Here is a 19,379-nt window from a genome sequence, read left to right as displayed (position 1 = left end):
TTATGCTGCGATAGACGTAGGCTGCCGGGGATTCCCATGATGCGTTGAGTTTTTCCTTTCCAGTCACCTTTCTCACTCACTATGTATTAATACAGCGGTCCCCAACCCCCGGGCCTCGGTACCGGTCCGTGAATCGTTTGGTACCGGGCCACGAGAGTTGAGAGTTGAGGCTCAGGTGTGAAATGTATGGTTTTCAGGATTTTTATCGTTTTTTTAGCGTTATTTTGTTATCGTTTTTATCGTTAACTCGGTTTTCCTGGGTCTTTTCACGTGTGTTATGAATAAATCTTCTTTTTTACGGTACCGGTACTAGGCCGGTCTGTAAAAATATTGTCGGGCATGAACCGGTCCGTGGCGCTTAGGGACCGCTGTGTTAATAGACCTCTCTGCATTGAATCATATCTGTTATTAACCTCTGTCTCTCTTCCACAGCATGTCTTTTATCCTGTCTTCCTTCTCTTACCCTAACCGGTCGCAGCAGATGGCCCCGCCCCTCCCTGAGCCTGATTCTGCTGGAGGTTTCTTCCTGTTAAAAGGGAGTTTTTCCTTCCCACTGTCACCAAAGTGCTTGCTCATAGGGGGTCATATGATTGTTGGGTTTTTCTCTGTATCTATGAAGCCCCTTGAGGCGACTTTTGTTGTGATTTGGCGCTATATAAATAAAATTGAATTGAATTGAATTACGGACTAAAGCTGGGACATTTGTGGCCCCAGTGCATGTGCCCTATCTGCCTTGTTGGTGTCCTTGATTTTTAAAAGTAAAATGTCTTATTATGCTATAAATAAAGCCAGAGAGTGAAATCTGTGCTGATCCTAATACAAATACCTGAAGACAAAGTGCCTTGGTTGTTTTCGATTGTTCTTTTCATCAGACATAATAACTACTCAGATCTCCTGGACTTCTTTCTTTCTTTCTTTCTTTCTTTCTTTCTTTCTTTCTTTCTTTCTTTCTTTTCATTCCTGAAGACATGCACATCTTCAGGAACAAAGCTACAACCCAGATGACATTGTCAAAAGTGTCTTTAACTGAGCTTTGAGAAAAGGTGGACTGCTGAATGAAAGTAAGATTTGCATTTGGTTTGGAAATCAAACTCCTTGACCAATACTTAATATTCCTTTTCCATATTTTCTAACACACACACACACACACACACACACACACACACACACACACCAACAGATATTGTGTATATATAAATGGTGAATGCTCATATCGAACATGGGCCAAGTTTCAAATAATGAGGTCAGTATATGTACAAGTAATCCCTGCTCCAAGCACAGAAGTACCACCCACCTGCTATTCAAAACTTCTGAGGAGCAGCCAATAAGACAAAGGTTGGCTCAAAGAGAGGACAGCTAAACTGGCAAATTTCAAATGGAAGATAAATTGAAGGACTGCACCAAGACTCAGTATAGGATAAATAAGCATATTTTCAGCAATGAATCACACAAATTTGCTGTAGTGCACAAATTAAAGTATGGAGCTGGAAATAAACATAATTAGCTCTCTTTAAGGGACTAAAACATCTCTAGATTGTATTTTGAATAGATCATGAGTGGTCCATTTTTTTTGTCATTTGCTATAATAAAATCCCCCTCATAATGTAGTGAAGAGTTGCCAAGGCCATCTATCTGCAGCCGTGGTTTTTTAAGATGCGGTACTTTTTAAAATACACACAGTGGGACACTGCCATAGACTGGTGAACTGTACAGGGTGTACCTTGCTCAGTCTGTGACAGCTGCTCCAGCCCTTCATGACCCTTAATCAGATACACCATTAAAAAGGGGGTGGATGGATTGACAGAGGATCAGAGGTATGGTGGACTGTAACTAAATAATTAAATAGAAAAAATTAACTGTAAAAATAAATCTGTTAGGGTGCCTGGGTTCGTTGACCCAAAATTTTGAGTTTTACATTATTATTGAACTTTGATTTTGCCATTATTTATCATTTCTAGTCTTTTGGTTTCTTAGAGTTCTGTCTTCTGGTTTCTGTCTCTGTGTTACATAGTTGTTCTGTCTCCCCCTGTCTGCTGTATCCCTCGTCAAGTCCGCGTTGTCTGTGTTATGTTTCCTGTTTTACTTTGAAAGTCCATGTCTCATGTTAATGTATCTGGATTTGCTTCCCTTGTCTCGCTACCCTTATTTGTCCCAGCTGTGTTTCTCTGTTGTCTCCCATTCCCTGATGGCTCTCTCTGGGTATGTAAGCCCTGAGTTTTCTTTGGTTGCGATCTCCCTCATCCTATGCTGTGTGTTCTGTTTGGCTGCCTGTGTAAGTTTCTTTTGGTATTCTTGCTTTTGTTATATTTGTGTTTAGCGTTAAAGCTGTTTTGAGTTCACACTTTTACCTCCAAGTGTCTGCACATTGGGTCCACAGTTCCTGCCTGCACACAGCACATGACAAAATCATTGTGTAAAAACAAAACGCTGTCTTCTTTATTGACCATTTACCGTCAAACACATTTCAACTATAAGCTTTCATCAGTGCAAACCAAAGCCACATCCCCAGATATAGAACCATGGGAGGTTTAAACACTAATTAGTGTGAATGCTTGAAAAGTTAAATCAGAAGAGCAGGCTGTCTTTACACTGTCACCACGTCCATATAATAAACTCCACAGGCATGAAAAATGAGAATTCAGTAGACATGACATATGTGAGTGAAGTTGGCCCCCCCACCTTCTTCAAATCCAACAAAAGTGGTATCAAACGTTTGTGCTGCAAAAATTGTCGTTTGTGCTGCTATCATTTTAAAGATATTAATCAAAATTTCTAGAGGTCATCAGAGGTCAACCAGCCCCCCCACATTAATTAAATCAAACAATGGGTGTCAATCAGCTGTGCTACGTTTGTGCTGGTTTGTGCGGCTTCTGTTTTAAAGATATTAATGAAAATGTAAAGGTCAACCAGCCCCCCCCCCCCACACACACACACACACACATTAATGGAATCGAACAAAATTGATGTCAAACATTTGTGCTACGTTTGTGCTGGTTTGTTCTGCAAAAATTGTTGTTTGTGCTGCTATCATTTTAAAGATATTCAAGAAAATTTATAGAGGTCATCAGAATTCAACCAGCTCTCCCACATTAATGGAATCAAACAAAACTGGTGTCAATCAACTGTGCTGTGTTTGTGCTGGTTTGTGCTGCTAAAATTGTCGTTTGTGCTGCCTCTGTTTTAAAGATATTAATGAAAATGCAAACGTCAAAAGGTCAACCAGCCCCCCCACATCACCCAAATCAAACAAAAGTTGATGTCACAGGTTTGTGCTGCAAAAATTTTTATTTGTGGTGCTATTATTTTAAAGATATTAATAAAATTCCATCCATCCATCCATTTGCTTATCCTTTTAAGGGTCGCAGGGGGTGCTGGAATCTATCCCAGCTGTCATAGGGCAAGAGGCAGGGTACATCCTGGACAGGTTGCCAGTCTGTCACAGGGCCAACACACAGGGACAGACAACCATTCGCACTCACATTCACACCTATGGGCAATTCGGATTAACCAATTAACCTATCACCACAAGCTGCATGTCTTTGGAGAGAGCCCGGAGAGAACCCACGCAAACATGGCGAGAGAACCTGCAAACTCCACACAGAAAGACCCTGACGTGATGGTGGAATTGAACTCAGGACCTTCTTGCTGTGCGGCAACAGTGCTAACCACCGTGCTGCCGTAATAATAACATTAAATAACATTTATGAAGAAATTAAAAGGGGCATGCCAGTGGGTGCGTATCAGTTTATAATTGGATAAGGTGTTTTGAGCCATTAAGCATGTGAGTGAAGTTGGCCCCCCACCTTCTTCAAATCCAACAAAAGTGGTATCAAACGTTTGTGCTGGTTTGTGCTGCTAAAATTGTCGTTTGTGCTGCCTCTGTTTTAAAGATATTAATGAAAATGTAAAGGTCAAAAGGTCAACCAGCCCCCCCACATTAATGGAATCGAACAAAATTGATGTCAAACGTTTGTGCGGGTTTGTGCTGCAAAAATTTACGTTTGTGCTGCTATCATTTTAAAGAAATCCATACAAATTTCTAGAGGTCATCAGAGGTCAACCAGCCCCCCCACATTAATGGAATCAAACAAAACTGGTGTCAATCAACTGTGCTACGTTTGTGCTGGTTTGTGCTGCCTCTGTTTTAAAGATATTAATGAAAATGTAAAGGTCAAAAGGTCAACCAGCCCCCCCACATTAATGGAATCGAACAAAATTGATGTGAAACATTTGTGCTACGTTTGTGCTGGTTTGTGCTGCAAAAATTTACGTTTGTGCTGCTATCATTTTAAAGAAATCCATACAAATTTCTAGAGGTCATCAGAGGTCAACCAGCCCCCCCACATTAATGGAATCAAACAAAACTGGTGTCAATCAACTGTGCTACGTTTGTGCTGGTATGTGCTGCAAAAATTTACGTTTGTGCTGCTATCATTTTAAAGAAATCCATACAAATTTCTAGAGGTCATCAGAGGTCAACCAGCCCCCCCACATTAATGGAATCAAACAAAACTGGTGTCAATCAACTGTGCTACGTTTGTGCTGGTTTGTGCTGCCTCTGTTTTAAAGATATTAATGAAAATGTAAAGGTCAAAAGGTCAACCAGCCCCCCCACATTAATGGAATCGAACAAAATTGATGTCAAACATTTGTGCTACGTTTGTGCTGGTTTGTGCTGCAAAAATTTACGTTTGTGCTGCTATCATTTTAAAGAAATCCATACAAATTTCTAGAGGTCATCAGAGGTCAACCAGCCCCCCCACATTAATGGAATCAAACAAAACTGGTGTCAATCAACTGTGCTACGTTTGTGCTGGTATGTGCTGCAAAAATTTACGTTTGTGCTGCTATCATTTTAAAGAAATCCATACAAATTTCTAGAGGTCATCAGAGGTCAACCAGCCCCCCCACATTAATGGAATCAAACAAAACTGGTGTCAATCAACTGTACTACGTTTGTGCTGGTTTGTGCTGCCTCTGTTTTAAAGATATTAATGAAAATGTAAAGGTCAAAAGGTCAACCAGCCCCCCCACATTAATGGAATCGAACAAAATTGATGTCAAACATTTGTGCTACGTTTGTGGTGGTTTGTGCTGCAAAAATTGTCGTTTGTGCTGCATCTGTTTTAAAGATATTAATGTAAAGGTCAAAAGGTCAACCAGCCCCCCCACAGTAATGGAATCGAATAAAAGCCTTCAGTTTTCAGGCCCCTCTTCTGTGGAACCAGCTTCCAGTTTGGATTCAGGAGACAGACACTATCTCTACTTTCAAGATTAGGCTTCAAACTTTCCTTTTTGCTAAAGCATATAGTTAGGGCTGGACCAGGTGACCCTGAATCCTCCCTTAGTTATGCTGCAATAGACGTAGGCTGCCGGGGGATTCCCATGATGCATTGAGTTTTTCCTTTCCAGTCACCTTTCTCACTCACTATGTGTTAACAGACCTCTCTGCATTGAATCATATCTGTTATTAACCTCTGTCTCTCTTCCACAGCATGTCTTTTATCCTGTCTTCCTTCTCTCACCCCAACCGGTCGCAGCAGATGGCCGCCCCTCCCTGAGCCTGGTTCTGCTGGAGGTTTCTTCCTGTTAAAAGGGAGTTTTTCCTTCCCACTGTCGCCAAAATGCTTGCTCATAGGGGGTCATATGATTGTTGGGTTTTTCTCTGTATCTATGAAGCACCTTGAGGCGACTTATGTTGTGATTTGGCGCTATATAAATAAAATTGAATTGAATTGAATGTTTCATTAGAGTGGATGTGGCACACTTAATCAAAATGATTTGCCAGTGGGACTGTTTGAGAAAAAAGCCTCATCGGGTGAGGGATTTCTATGTGCAATCAATGGCACAACTTGTCAAGTCCCAATCCTTGGAAGAAGCAAAGGTCCTAATACGCAGCATTGCTATTGTGGCATTAAGTGAGACAGAAGGCTGTGACAGTTTTGGAAACCCCATTATGTCAGAAGTGTCCAAATCAAATCTGAAAAGAAAAATTGCAGATGAGACTATGTCTGTTTCTGATGACAAGGAAGAAGAAGACATTAGATTGGATCCATGCACAGAAATAAACACCGACTTAAGGCAGTGGGTGGCAGATATTTGTGAGGGGAGCAGGTGCCATGCTGAAGATCATGGTGATCGAGACAATATGCACTATCTACCTGAGCTCGTCCCACACCTAATACCTACCACTCTGGACTGGAGAAATGGTTCCCCTATTTCAGAGCGAAAAACTCACTGCAACTTCAGCTAATGTTGAAGCAGAGTTCAAGAACATTAAACATGGTCTGTTTAAGCATGAAAATCTCCCTATAAGGATAGATAAATTCATTGCATGTCATCTTGGTTTTATTGAAGGGAACATGCGGATCTGTTCTGCAAAACAAATACGAAAAGAAGCAGAGGTTGCCAGACAGGATAGTACAGTGAAGCGTCAGTATCCACACAAAGCCTTTGTGGAGCAGGAAGTGGATGATAACCCCTCTCAGGAGCCCAAAATTGACACAGACATAGACATACAGGAAGGGCACGAAGTACTGCAGTGCGTTTCACGTTGATATCAGGCGCCTCCTAAAAAGGGAAAAGAAAAGTTAATTTAACGCAAAGTTTTCAGGTGTCATTCTTTGGGGAGAATACATGTTTATGAAACTGCATGACATCAGACTCTACCAAATTTTGGAGACTTTTCTTTTAAGATACAACCTTTCTGTCTCTTGTGACAGAGAGTCTGTTTCTTAATCATTTGACAAAACCCTACACAGTATTTTAAAATAGTGTTCTCCAGATCAGAGCTGTAATCTATATAGAACATGGGGTTCAAAGCAAGGAAAAATTGTGTTTATCAGTGAAACTTTTAATTTGTGTTAATTTTATCATTATCAATATATGAAATCTTCACCTTAAGGGACTTAATGAATGGTTTCTTCTAAAAATTAGAAATGATTGAGTCATTTCACATCATATGAAAATATTAATTTTTAATACAAATTTGGCCCTACAAAAATGGAAACTCAGTAACAAAGATAATGGAGATTCTCTAAACACGAGCGAATATCACAGTAAAATTGTTGATTGTGATTTACACATTGGATGTATCCTCAGTGATTTGGTACAATTATACAACATTTTATAAGAACTGAACAACTGATGAAACTAATTATAGACCAATCTCCAACCTTCCTTTCATATCAAAAACCTTGAAAGAGTAGTTGTCAAACAGCTAACAGATCATCTGCAGAGGAATGGCTTATTTGAAGAGTTTCAGTCAGGTTTCAGAGTTCATCACGGCACAGAAACAGCTTTAGTGAAGGTTACAAATGATCTTCTTATGGCCTCTGACAGTGGACTCATCTCTGTGCTTGTCCTGCTAGACCTTAGTGCAGCATTCGATACTGTCGACCATAATATCCTATTAGAGCGATTAGAACATGCTGTAGGTATTACAGGTACTGCACTGCAGTGGTTTGTATCATATCTATCTAATAGACTCCAGTTTGTTCATGTAAATGGAGAGTCCTCTTCACAGACTGAGGTTAATTATGGAGTTCCACAGGGTTCAGTGCTAGGACCAATTCTGTTTACATTATACATGCTTCCCTTAGGCAGCATCATTAGAAGACATAGCATACATTTTCACTGCTATGCCGATGACTCCCAGCTCTATCTGTCCATGAAGCCAGATAACACACACCAATTAGTTAAACTGCAGGAATGTCTTAAAGACATAAAGACCTGGATGGCCGCTAACTTTCTGCTTCTTAATTCAGATAAAACTGAGGTTATTGTACTCGGCCCTGAAAAGCCTAGAAATATGGTATCTAACCAGATTCTTACTCTGGATGGCATTACCTTGGCCTCCAGTAACGCTGTGAGGAACCTTGGAGTCATTTTCGACCAGGATATCTCCTTCAACGCACATATTAAACAAATATGTAAGACTGCGTTCTTCCATTTGCGCAACATCTCTAAAATTAGAAATATCCTGTCTCAGAGTGATGCTGAAAAACTAGTTCACGCATTTATTACTTCCAGGCTGGACTACTGTAATTCATTATTATCAGGATGTCCAAAAAACTCACTGAAAAGCCTTCAGCTAATCCAAAATGCTGCAGCAAGAGTACTGACAGGGACTAGAAAGAGAGAGCATATTTCTCCTGTTTTGGCTTCCCTTCATTGGCTTCCTGTTAAATCCAGAATTGAATTCAAAATCCTGCTCCTCACATACAAGGTCTTAAATAATCAGGCCCCATCTTATCTTAATGACCTTGTAGTACCATATCACCCCATTAGAGCACTTCGCTCTCGCTCTGCAGGCCTACTTGTTGTTCCTAGAGTATTTAAAAGTAGAATGGGAGGGAGAGCCTTCAGTTTTCAGGCCCCTCTTCTGTGGAACCAGCTTCCAGTTTGGATTCAGGAGACAGACACTATCTCTACTTTCAAGATTAGGCTTCAAACTTTCCTTTTTGCTAAAGCATATAGTTAGGGCTGGACCAGGTGACCCTGAATCCTCCCTTAGTTATGCTGCAATAGACATAGGCTGCCGGAGGATTCCCATGATGCATTGAGTTTTTCCTTTCCAGTCACCTTTCTCACTCACTATGTATTAACAGACCTCTCTGCATTGAATCATATCTGTTATTAACCTCTGTCTCTCTTCCACAGCATGTCTTTTATCCTGTCTTCCTTCTCTCACCCCAACCAGTCGCAGCAGATGGCCCCGCCCCTCCCTGAGCCTGGTTCTGCTGGAGGTTTCTTCCTGTTAAAAGGGAGTTTTTACTTCCCACTGTCGCCAAAATGCTTGTTCATAGGGGGTCATATGATTGTTGGGTTTTTCTCTGTATCTATGAAGCGCCTTGAGGCGACTTATGTTGTGATTTGGCGCTATATAAATAAAATTGAATTGAATTGGGTCCAACTCCTGCCTGCTGCACAGCGATTCATGACACGGGTCTTTTAACCTAAAAATGTTTTAATGGCCATGAAGAAAGGACTCTTCAATAGATCTTTCAACTCACCTGTGTTTACTGTCTCCACCTGAAATTAATTGCAGTCTGAATTTTTTTTTTCTTCTGTCCTTTTGTCTTCGGTCTTCAGCCTTGGAAGGAAAAAATAAAAATATTGAAAACCTTATTAGCACACTAAATATACAAAACCTTGCTATATTTCAATTGTTTTAGATTGAAGTTGCCACTGCTAGCTAAGTCAGTTTTGAATCATGCTAATGAGAAGAAGAAAAAAAAACCCTGCCGAACAATGAGGCTGCTGTTTTAAAAACGCCAACTTTCTTGCGTTGGCAAGTGGTCGTTAAAATATCATTAAGACCCTTTCTTTTTATGTAATTCTTAGTAAAACTGTTTTAATCGGTTAAAACTGACGACATAATCTATGTTTGAAAAAGAGCGCGAACAACAGCGAACCACTATTCACCACCTGGGTCTGTGCTTTTTAACACAGCAGCGCATTCGAAATCGAAGTTCTTGCCTGCAACATATTAATATACTTGCTTTTTTACGGAAAAAATAAACATAACGAAGGTTCCGTTTTACTTGCAAGTTTCTCCAAATGTGCTCTCCAGTCGCTCAAGAAGGGCAGCCATATTGAACAGAATTTTCTGTCAACGTCGTTCAGGTTAGAGAGAAAACGTCATGACGTAGTTGACATACACATGCGGAGCTCGGAAAAAAAACATTTACTCAAAAATCATAATTAAGAAAGCAGTATTTACTCTTAACTTCTAAGCCATGTACAATTATAACTGTTTGAATCGTTAACAGAACAAAAGTTTTAAGTTGTTTCAACTTTGGGGAATTTCAATTGTTATATCCACAAACTTTATAAGTCAGGTAGACTGTTGGGGTTTACAGTGCAGTAAAACTTGGCAAAGGACAATACTGTGTCATGAACACCTGTGTCTTTGATGCCTTCTGTCAAAGTCTGTGCTGCGCTTACTGTGACAGTCGTACTGCTCAAAACATGTTGAATAGTTCAGAGGAGAACAAAGTATTCCAGCTTGTGAAATCCCTTGCTTCAAAGGGTGTCACTCAACATGCCTATTCATTGAGGGCAGAGGTGCTGAGCTCAATATTCTGCCCTGTTCAGTTGAAGACTGGTGTTCATCGTGTTGATGCACAGTGCCATGTGTCCACAGTAATTCAAAAAACAATGATGGAAAATCCAAGTGTTCACTTCACAAGACAGTGTTCCTCCCAGTACTGCAAACTTTACACACCAAACACAAGGCAAATACCTTTTGTTTCCATTGATCTGTCAGTCCTCTCAGCTTCTGGCATAGCTCACCTTCAGTCTGCTGTTGAACAAGGGCTCAACCTTCCAGCATCGCCATGCCTAAGACCAATCGAAAGTCCTGATGCATCTCCAACAGCATTTAAAACAGATTCATCAGGAAAGCAACTTTGCACAGTAAGTAAGTAAGTAAGTAAACTTTATTTATTAAGCGCTTTTCGCAGACAGGCAATCACAAAGTGCTGTACACAAATATTAAAATAAACAATAAAATCAATAGACATTATATACAATGTAAAAGATCAAATGTAAATAATGTAAAAAAATAAAATAAAATAAAATATGTAGATCAACAAAAGGCTTGTTTGAACAGAAGAGTTTTTAACTGTTTTTTAAAAGAATCCACAGAGTCAAGCAAACGTAATTGTAGTGGTAAACTGTTCCACAGCCTTGGTGCAACAGACTGAAAGGCTCTGTCCCCTTTTGTCTTCAATCGTGTACGGGGAACAACTAAGAGACTCTGAGTCTGTGAGCGGAGATGACGAGCAGCAGTGTATTTTAAAAGAAGCTTGGATAAGTAATCTGGAGCCTGGCCATTTAGTGCTCTGTATGTTAAAACAAGAATTTTAAAGCGAATTCTAAACTCTATTGGGAGCCAATGTAAAGAATATAAGATGGGAGTGATGTGAACACGCTTGGTAGAGCGAGTTAGTAATCTGGCTGCTGCGTTTTGTATTGTCTGGAGGCGAGAGAGAGATGATTTACTGTTTGTCACAGTTTCACCCTGAGAGAGCTTGTATGGATTGACACAGACCTTGGAAAATGCTCTACAGAAACTCTGGAGCACAGTTTTCACAGTCCAAAAAGGTTTTTGCTTACTGAATTCCCATCCACTCTGCTACTTCAAGGAGAGAAATTCACACTGAAAGCAGTCATTGTGTGGATGCTTTAAGCATCCACACTATTGAGTTCCTCTTGGGACTTCCGTACACTTTTTGGCACTTAACTACTTCCACAATTTTCAGCCGATTTTCACCGTTCAAATTTTAAAATATTCTGCTATTTCTGCTAATTCCTGCTATGTCTTTTGGTATTTTTCACTATTATACTTTTTAAAATATTAAGCTTAATTTGTCCCATTAAAATGAATGGGAAACTTCTGCAATTCTGCTAAAATTTGCTTGTTTCTGAAACTTAACTACTTCCTCATATTTTCACGTAGAACAACCATTCAAACTTTAAAATGTTCTCAAATTATTGGGCTATTCAGGTATGATTCAGCTTTTTCAAATCTTTTACCGTTTTACCTTTATGCCTCTTAAAGTTTTCAGTTGCAAAATTGTGATTTTTCACAAAATACATGCGTTGTTATGGTTGCTATGCACTTGGCTTCCAGTGTGCCACTGAAGGTTTTGCAGTCTTCTCTTCATGTCCGAACAACTTCTTGCTACTTGCTCAATCTTCACTCAACTTCCACAAATTATACATCAAAACATAGGTATTTTTGCTGGGTTTCCGAAAATGTCACTATCATTGTTGTGGGATTTATAGAATTTTGGCAAATCTCCTCAGACTAACACAAGGTCAGAAAACTCTCCATATAAAGTCAATGGAGAGTTTGTTCAAAATCACCGCTGCATTTCTGTAATGAGAGGCATATTCGAATCGTCATATCTCCTTAACGAAGCAAAGTTAAGACATGAGGCTTGTCCCGGTATATCTTCAGACACTCGTGACGCTCACAATTCAAGAATTTCTTTCTCACCTATTACCGTTCTGAAATGAGTTGGACTTGTTTGAGGGTAGGAAATTTGTCCTTCGCTCAGATTTCTTCAGATTTCAAACTGTGGAAATGAACCACTTTTTTCTCTCGTCATAACTTTTTGTTGGATTTCCACAGAGACCTGAAAATTTCCATGATTGTTCACCAAAGCCTGCTGTCTCTTACGGTGAAAGAATGATATCGATACTCCAAATAGATTTAGAGTTAGAAAGCGTTGTTTGAGGGCAAGTCAAGGCAGTTTTTGCTTCGCTCTACTCAGTTATGGTGCATTACAAGTCAAATATCTTTAATAATTCATATTTTAATGATAAATTGTTAACACTGGAAGATTCCCCCATCTCTTCTGAACAAAACGGTGTAAGAATGACCGCTCTAGCCCCTACGGTTAGGAAATTATGGTCATTTGTTTGAGGGGAGTCGTCACTATGAGAAATAGGCTGCAATAATCCTGTGCCTCTCTGTGCTGCGTGTGTAAAAAGATGCACCTGCTTTGGCGGGAAAACGTAAACAGCCACTCTGATTGGTGGATTCAAATTCAGCAGCTCCCAGGCTGACCTAGAAACTTACTTCTCTCTCCCTGTGTGTGTGTGTGTGTGTGTGTGTGTGTGTGTGTGTGTGTGTGTGTGTGTGTGTGTGTTTAGTGGGAGAGAGAGGACCCTGCCCTTATTTGGCAGCATGTCATTGTAGGATTTAAATTGAATATACACTGAAAAAAATATGTTGTTGGATTTACTTAATTCAATGGTGGACATTTGTTGCACACAGATGTTTTGCTTCGGCAGCAACTTAAACAATTGAGTTAAATTAACACAATTTATTCATGTTCAATAAACCTGTGCAATTTGTGTTGATAAAATGTGACTTAAACATGTTTTGATGAAGTAATTTGAGCTCTTGGAATATTTTAATCCTTCACAATTTTCTCACGTTATCCCAACACGATTCAATAACTTTTACCCAATACTACTTGGTCACTTAAATACTACATGTTATCTTCAAATTACATTTTGCTATTATATTCTAGTATCAAATACACAATTTTCAAATGGAGGCCTTATAACAGATTGTATTGTTCTCTTCCAAGATGGTTGCTGGCATCCACCAGTAACCTTTCAAAACAAAATGTCTAATTTCACTGCATTGACAGTAGGTAAAGAATTAAACTGACATTACTCCTCCACTGAATCTATATAAATCAACAGTTAAATAATGTCAGTTCTTCCGTGTTCTCTGGAATCAATCACAGTAAAGAAATTAGACTCTTTCTTTTGAAAAATGTTGGGAAAGAACAAATCAAAACATTCTATTTAAGGCCTCTGACGTCAAGATTCAGTTAAACAACAATTATAACTAAACAATTTGAGGTAGTGTTAGTTTCCATTAACATTAAATTAGGTTACTGAATTGGCAAACACCTTCCTATTAACACCTCCCATTTTACCCCAATAACTAAAGAAATTAGCACTTGCAGGTCAAAACCTTTATTCAAGAGACGCAAAAATAACATTGATACAGTGACTGTCAAAAATTACAGCACTGATCATACTGTGACATCTTGGTTCAAAACAGCACACTTAGAAATATTCAACGTTCTTTACTTCAACTGAATGAAATTGAAAATACCATTTCACACGACCCATATGGGATATTTAGACTGTATAACTGTTCACGCTACATCTCTTCACTAGTAAAAGAAAGAAAAAATACAAAGACAAATTTAAAAATGCTGCCAAACAGACAAACAGAACTTGTACAGAGCAAAAGGAAAAACAAACAACAAAAAAAACGGCTTGTCCTCATGGCAGTTGCAGAGTATATAAAAATGAACCCTGCGATCCGTTCCTGGAATTGAGCTTCAAAAATGCAGCAGAACAAGTGTGAGATTTAAATGTCCTCTCACCTAGAGCTGGTCACCTCACATGCATAACAGTGAGCTTCGTTGCAGGAGCAGTTTTGTCTTAGTTGTGAGCTTTTCTTGAGAGCTGAGTTGCATCCAACTCCATTACCACCCTTTGAATCACCTCAAAAGTGTAGCAGAGTTGTGATGGGTAACTCATGTTGAAGGAATAAAAAAGGTCCAAACAGCATGGCTACTGCAAAGGTCACGTTATCCAGATCTTGAAGAACAACATCAGAAAAGTCATTGCCTGGTGCATCCTCTGGAGACAGATGTTCATTGTGGTTTTCTCAATCTGTGCAGTGGCCTCAGTCAAGTCCTGGTTAAACACAAAACATTTCTTTAAGATTCCTTTTTAAACTCATCTCTTTTGAATCTACCAGTTCTAATGTTAGAGTAATTTAAACCAATGCAAGCAACATAGTAAATAGCTATAGCCAAAGAGTGGCCTGCCATGCTGCCATTCATGGTCTAACAGAGTTTCTAAGAGAGGGTGAAAAACATAATAATTTCAAATGCTTTACATTAGTTTTTGTTAGAAAGACACCGGCCCATCAGAAATCCAGGTTATGTCACTCAGAAGATGTTAGAATTTAGACTTTCAGCCCCACAATTTGGTTAGCTGTTGGTCAGTTGGTCTTTTTTTTTTTTTTCAAACAAAAGCTAATGTAAATATTGGGGGGATTTTCCTTTGTTCATTAGAATGACAAATTTAAAGTTTTTTCACACTGATGTGACCCCTAATACAGGGGTGGGGGTGGGGCCTCAAGGGCCGGCGGCCGAGTTCACTACCAGGCCTCATGTGAACTTCAAATTATTAAAGAGGACTACTGGTCCTAACCAGTCCAATGAGGATCAAGTGGATAACTAAATGCATTTTTAAATGTTGCAAAGCCACAATCTACTCATAAAACACTCACCATGAACTCCTGCACCAAGATGTTGCAATTGTCTTTCACACAGATGCGGAGCACTTTGATGAGGGACTCCGAGCATTAATGTCATCCTAAAGTATTATAACAAAGAAAACAGAGATTTGTGAACTTTTCAGTAGCACAGAAGAAAATGATCCCAGACAAAAACTCTTGACTTTTTAAACCAGTCAACATGCAACACCAGCATCTACAAAGCAATATCAAAAGTTCCTGTTTGACATCAACTTTATGGATATATCGTTTCCAGAACATTTATTTTTTTAAAAAGATAAATTTTTCTCAGTGGGCCAGTAAATGCATGACGAAAATTATGGCATCCTTTTAGTGGAATCAGTACTCACAGGTAATAGTTGACGGTTTCAATGGATGTAGCATAAAAATCTTTTACTGACCTAATGCAATACATATACACTTTGTAGTTAAAGAATTTTAAAGTTCTTACTGTCATCATGGCAGCTACATCCATTAGCTTTGTGCCCTGTTCCCCCGATCACTTTGCAAACACTTTCAGCAGACTGCCAGAGAGAAACTCAGCTCCGTCAGAAACCTTGACTGTATGCATGGTTGGGATGCACTGGAATGCTGCATTTCATCTGAAATGACATAAAATTATTTTGAAATAACAGCAGGCACTGTGCTTGGTTAATCAGTAATGTTTTGTTGAATAAAAACTGTGTTTCCAGATCTTATGGGATTAAAAAAATCCAAAGATGTTTGTTTCTGATTTGCAACCCAACAACCCACAAGTTACAACCTCATTTCAGTTCAAGTGTGCATTAATGCGAGTCCAGTAATCACCTTTCTGGCAATACATACAGGTATAAGATAAACCTATGGCAGATTTTGGATTTCTCAGTTGTATTAATAGGGTGAGTATGCATGCACCTAATAATTATAAAAAACCTATTATAATTAAGTTACAGAAACGAAAATAGAATATACTTTCTTACCATAACACCTTGAACCCACAATCCATCAGCTGACTCCTGGTGAAATGCAGAATAGAGGTCGTCTCTCAATATGCAGCAAAAAAAACAAAAACAAAAACAAAAACAAAAGGACAGCAGGTGAGGGCAGGAGGGGTAGGGATGTAAGCTAGCATAATGCCGCTGATGATATTAGCTAAAGCTGTTCAATGTCCAAAATCTCACTAACACCACGGTGCAGTAAATACACAATGTGACTGAAGAGTCAGTTGGCAAATCTATTCACACAGAAAACCAAATTATGTTATGAGTGCCTCGTAATTAGGTTTAATGTGATATTACGGCTCTTGTGCCAAAGACAAATTCAAATGAAAAAGCGCCAATTCTTTGACAACAGATAAAACAGCAAATAAGCTAACGGCTCTTTTTTAGCATGTTACATGGCGGCACTTTAGACGTTTAACTACATTTGGCTGAAATATGGTAAAAATTAATTCAAAAAATCAAGACATACCAAAAACGTAGAGTTGGCTGCTCGACTTGACTGAGATGGATGCCTTTTTTAAACCACGATCCAAAGCCCGCGAGATGAAATCACGCGTGGTTTCACGAGATTTAACGTTGCTATCTTATTAACTTACTTCACCTGAACATGATATGAACAATTTAATACACCCTTTCTGCATATCATGTAGTTTTTACACTATATAGTTACATTTAACTTTAAAACATGAGGCAATTGTGTTAAATACATGCAAGATGCTTACATAAATCCAAGAGATGGCCAGTCCCTTTTTTTCAGTGTAGTTAGACTGGTTGACTGGATTAGAGCCTGTGTTTGTGTGTCCTTCTGTGCATTTGTGTTTCAATATGCCTCCATATTTGTAATTTTGTAAGTTATTACTATTCGGCTAAATCATAGTATTTCTGGTACTTTTCGGTACTTGTGCTAAATACAGTATTTCTGCTAAATCATACTATTTCTGCTTTTCATAAGATTTGTGCCTAATATAGTATTTCTGCTAAATTATAGTATTTGTTCTTTTTATAGGATTTGTGCCTAACATAGTATTTCTGCTAAATTATAGTATTTCTGCTTTTTATACTATTTGTGCCTAATATAGTATTTCTGCTTTTTATAGGATTTGTACCTAATATAGTATTTATGCTTTTTATAGGATTTGTGCTTAATATAGTATTTCTGCTAAATTATAGTATTTGTCAAGTGTTCCTCTGACTGTGAGGTGTCCACACTTGAAAAAGACCAGACTTTGAATTTCACTCAACTTTATTTAGACCAACTAGTTTGATAGCTGGTAGGTAGCAGCAGGTAAAAACTGATAGCCTGTCTTGTTCAAAGTCTTCCTCACAGTGGAAAAGTGCTTTGTTTGCCGTCCTCTCAGTATGTTGCACCCGGGTCAAATGACTGCTGCATGCATTTAAAGGTTTACTCGGCACGCCCACCCTTGATTGCTCTAATGTGGCTCACCTGGCAGGGCGGCGCACACCAGGCCGTGCTTAGATGTTGATTGCACCCAAGGTCTAATCAGCGGCCATGGGTAAGCAGCAGCACCGAACAGGTAGAGGGCAGGAGGAGGAAAAGAGGAATAACAGCCACACCTACTAGGTCAGCGCGACACCTCCCACTCGATCTTTGCTCAGCACTGTCTGGAAAGATCGCACTCAGGTGGGCTGGTCCCTTACTTGATCTTCCACCGGTAAAAGGACCACAAGACGCCGGATGTCCCGATGTAAGGTGGTGCCCAGCTCAGGACTTGTGGTAGCGGGTTTTGGACTCTTGATCGCAATGCTGGAACTTGGAGAGACCCTCACATGCACATCTCGAACGATCCCTTTGGAATCAGGATTCACGCTAATGACTTTTGCGAGTCTGAACTGCCCTCTAAGGGCATTTTGGTCGCAGAGCCAAACTATGTCTCCAACAGCAATGTTTCTCTCTGCAGTATGCCATTTACTGCGGATGAACAGGTTTGGTCCAGCAAGTTGGCTCCAGGACCTCCAGAAGTTGTTGACTATGGTTTGTATTTCCTTCAGCCTTTTGAAAGGATAATTTGTGAAGTCGACAGTTTTGAAGTCCCCACTTTGTGTGGCTCGACCAAGCAACAGATTATTCGGCGTGATGTAGTCAATGCGATCTTCTCGGCTCTGAATTCTGGCATCAATGGGTCTCTCATTTGCAAGGTTGGCGGCTAGCTGGAGTGCTGTCAGAAACTCACTAAAGGTAAGAGCCTCTGTATTGCCGAGAGTATGGAGGGCTCTCTTGATAACTGACAGCAGCTTCGGCGGCCCCATTTCGGTGAGGTGAGTCAGCGGGAAGAATCTTCCATGCCCAGATGGTCTCATTTTTGGCAGAGTATTCTTCAAGCGACTCCTTGTTTTGTCGTCTCAGGTAAGCATACATTTCTTCCAAGACAGGTTTGGCGCCGACAAAGTTTGTACCAGGATCTGACCAGATTTTCCGGGGATGGCCTCGGACAGAAGTGAACCTCTGGTAGGCAAGCAGGAAGCTCTCTGTTGATAGTGTGCTCGCTAGTTCGACATGAATGGCTCGGCTTGCCATACAGCAAAACACAACTCCCCAAACTTTCATGGTCACTCTTCTCTTGACATCATCCCTCACATGATAGGGTCCAAACAGGTCAACAGATGTAAATTCGAATGGTGCAGCAGGATTTGACCTCTCTTCAGGTAAGTCCCCCATTTTTGCTTGCAGGTTCTTGCCTTTGCCTTCTTGCAGATGATGCACTGGTCAACGACCTTTTGGGCAATAATTCTTCCTCTGACAACCCAAGCCTTCATTCTCATCCGCAGTAAGGTTTCTGCCACTCCGCCATGTCCCTCGCTGTGTGCTTCTCTGGCAAGGAGGGTGGATAGCCAGGCTTGGAATGGTAGAAGGGGAACGGCTTTGCGGTCTTTTTTGAAGGTTTGGATTCTGCCACCACAAACTAGAAGTCCACTTGTTTGGTCTCTGTAAACGACTAGTCTGTCTGTTGTGGTGCTTGGGAAGTTGACGCCCTCTTGTGCTGCTAGGCAAAGGTCTCGAAAAGCATCTTGTCTCTCGCAGACTGTGAGGACACCCGAAGATGGTACTACCTCCCACTTTTCTTGGTCTCTGGTCTTTGATCTCATGAACTTTTTGGCAACCCTCCAGACCCACGCCACGGTCCCAATCAGCCTTCTCAGGTTGCTGAATCGCCTTTCGTCGATTAGCTGTTGGGTTGCTACTCCTCGTGGTCTTCTCGACTCTACGTGTGCTGAGTCCTGAGCTGCCTTGATGTGGACTCCGGTAAGGACCGCAACAAAAGTCTTTTTCTGTAGCTTTGTGACCGTTTCTCGAGCTTGGGCAGCGACTTCTCCGGCGGATTTCTTCAGCCACTCATCTTCAGGAAGTTGGAGAAACTTTGGACCCGACTGCCACTCGGAGTCCTCGGTTAGGGCATTCGGACTGGCCCCTCTGGTGAGGATGTCTGCAATGTTGGCTGACCCAGGAATCCACCACCAATCTTGGACATCAGTGATACTCTGGATTTCACCAACGCGGTTTGCAAAGAAGGTCTGGAAACCGTAGCTCTCAC

General features: G+C 40.3%; 1 long non-coding RNA gene across 2 annotated transcripts; it reads right to left on the bottom strand.

Annotated features, from left to right (window-relative positions):
- Positions 1–13,490: 13,490 nt before the first annotated feature.
- On the bottom strand, positions 13,491–16,427 carry LOC145431367 (uncharacterized). Of its 2 annotated transcripts, XR_013911667.1 has the most exons (5): positions 16,298–16,427; positions 15,808–15,843; positions 15,300–15,450; positions 14,843–14,928; positions 13,491–14,241 (listed from the first exon to the last, which is right to left on the bottom strand). It is a non-coding gene; the product is annotated as an uncharacterized LOC145431367 (long non-coding RNA). The 2 variants fall into 2 exon arrangements; XR_013911666.1 differs by lacking the exon at positions 16,298–16,427 and having other exon boundaries at positions 15,808–16,137.
- Between the last annotated feature and the right edge of the window lie 2,952 nt (positions 16,428–19,379).

The sequence above is a fragment of the Astatotilapia calliptera genome, chromosome 10 (genome assembly GCF_964374335.1).
Source record: "Astatotilapia calliptera chromosome 10, fAstCal68.1, whole genome shotgun sequence".
Lineage (NCBI taxonomy): Eukaryota > Metazoa > Chordata > Actinopteri > Cichliformes > Cichlidae > Astatotilapia > Astatotilapia calliptera.
This window is presented reverse-complemented; position numbering and strand designations above follow the sequence as displayed.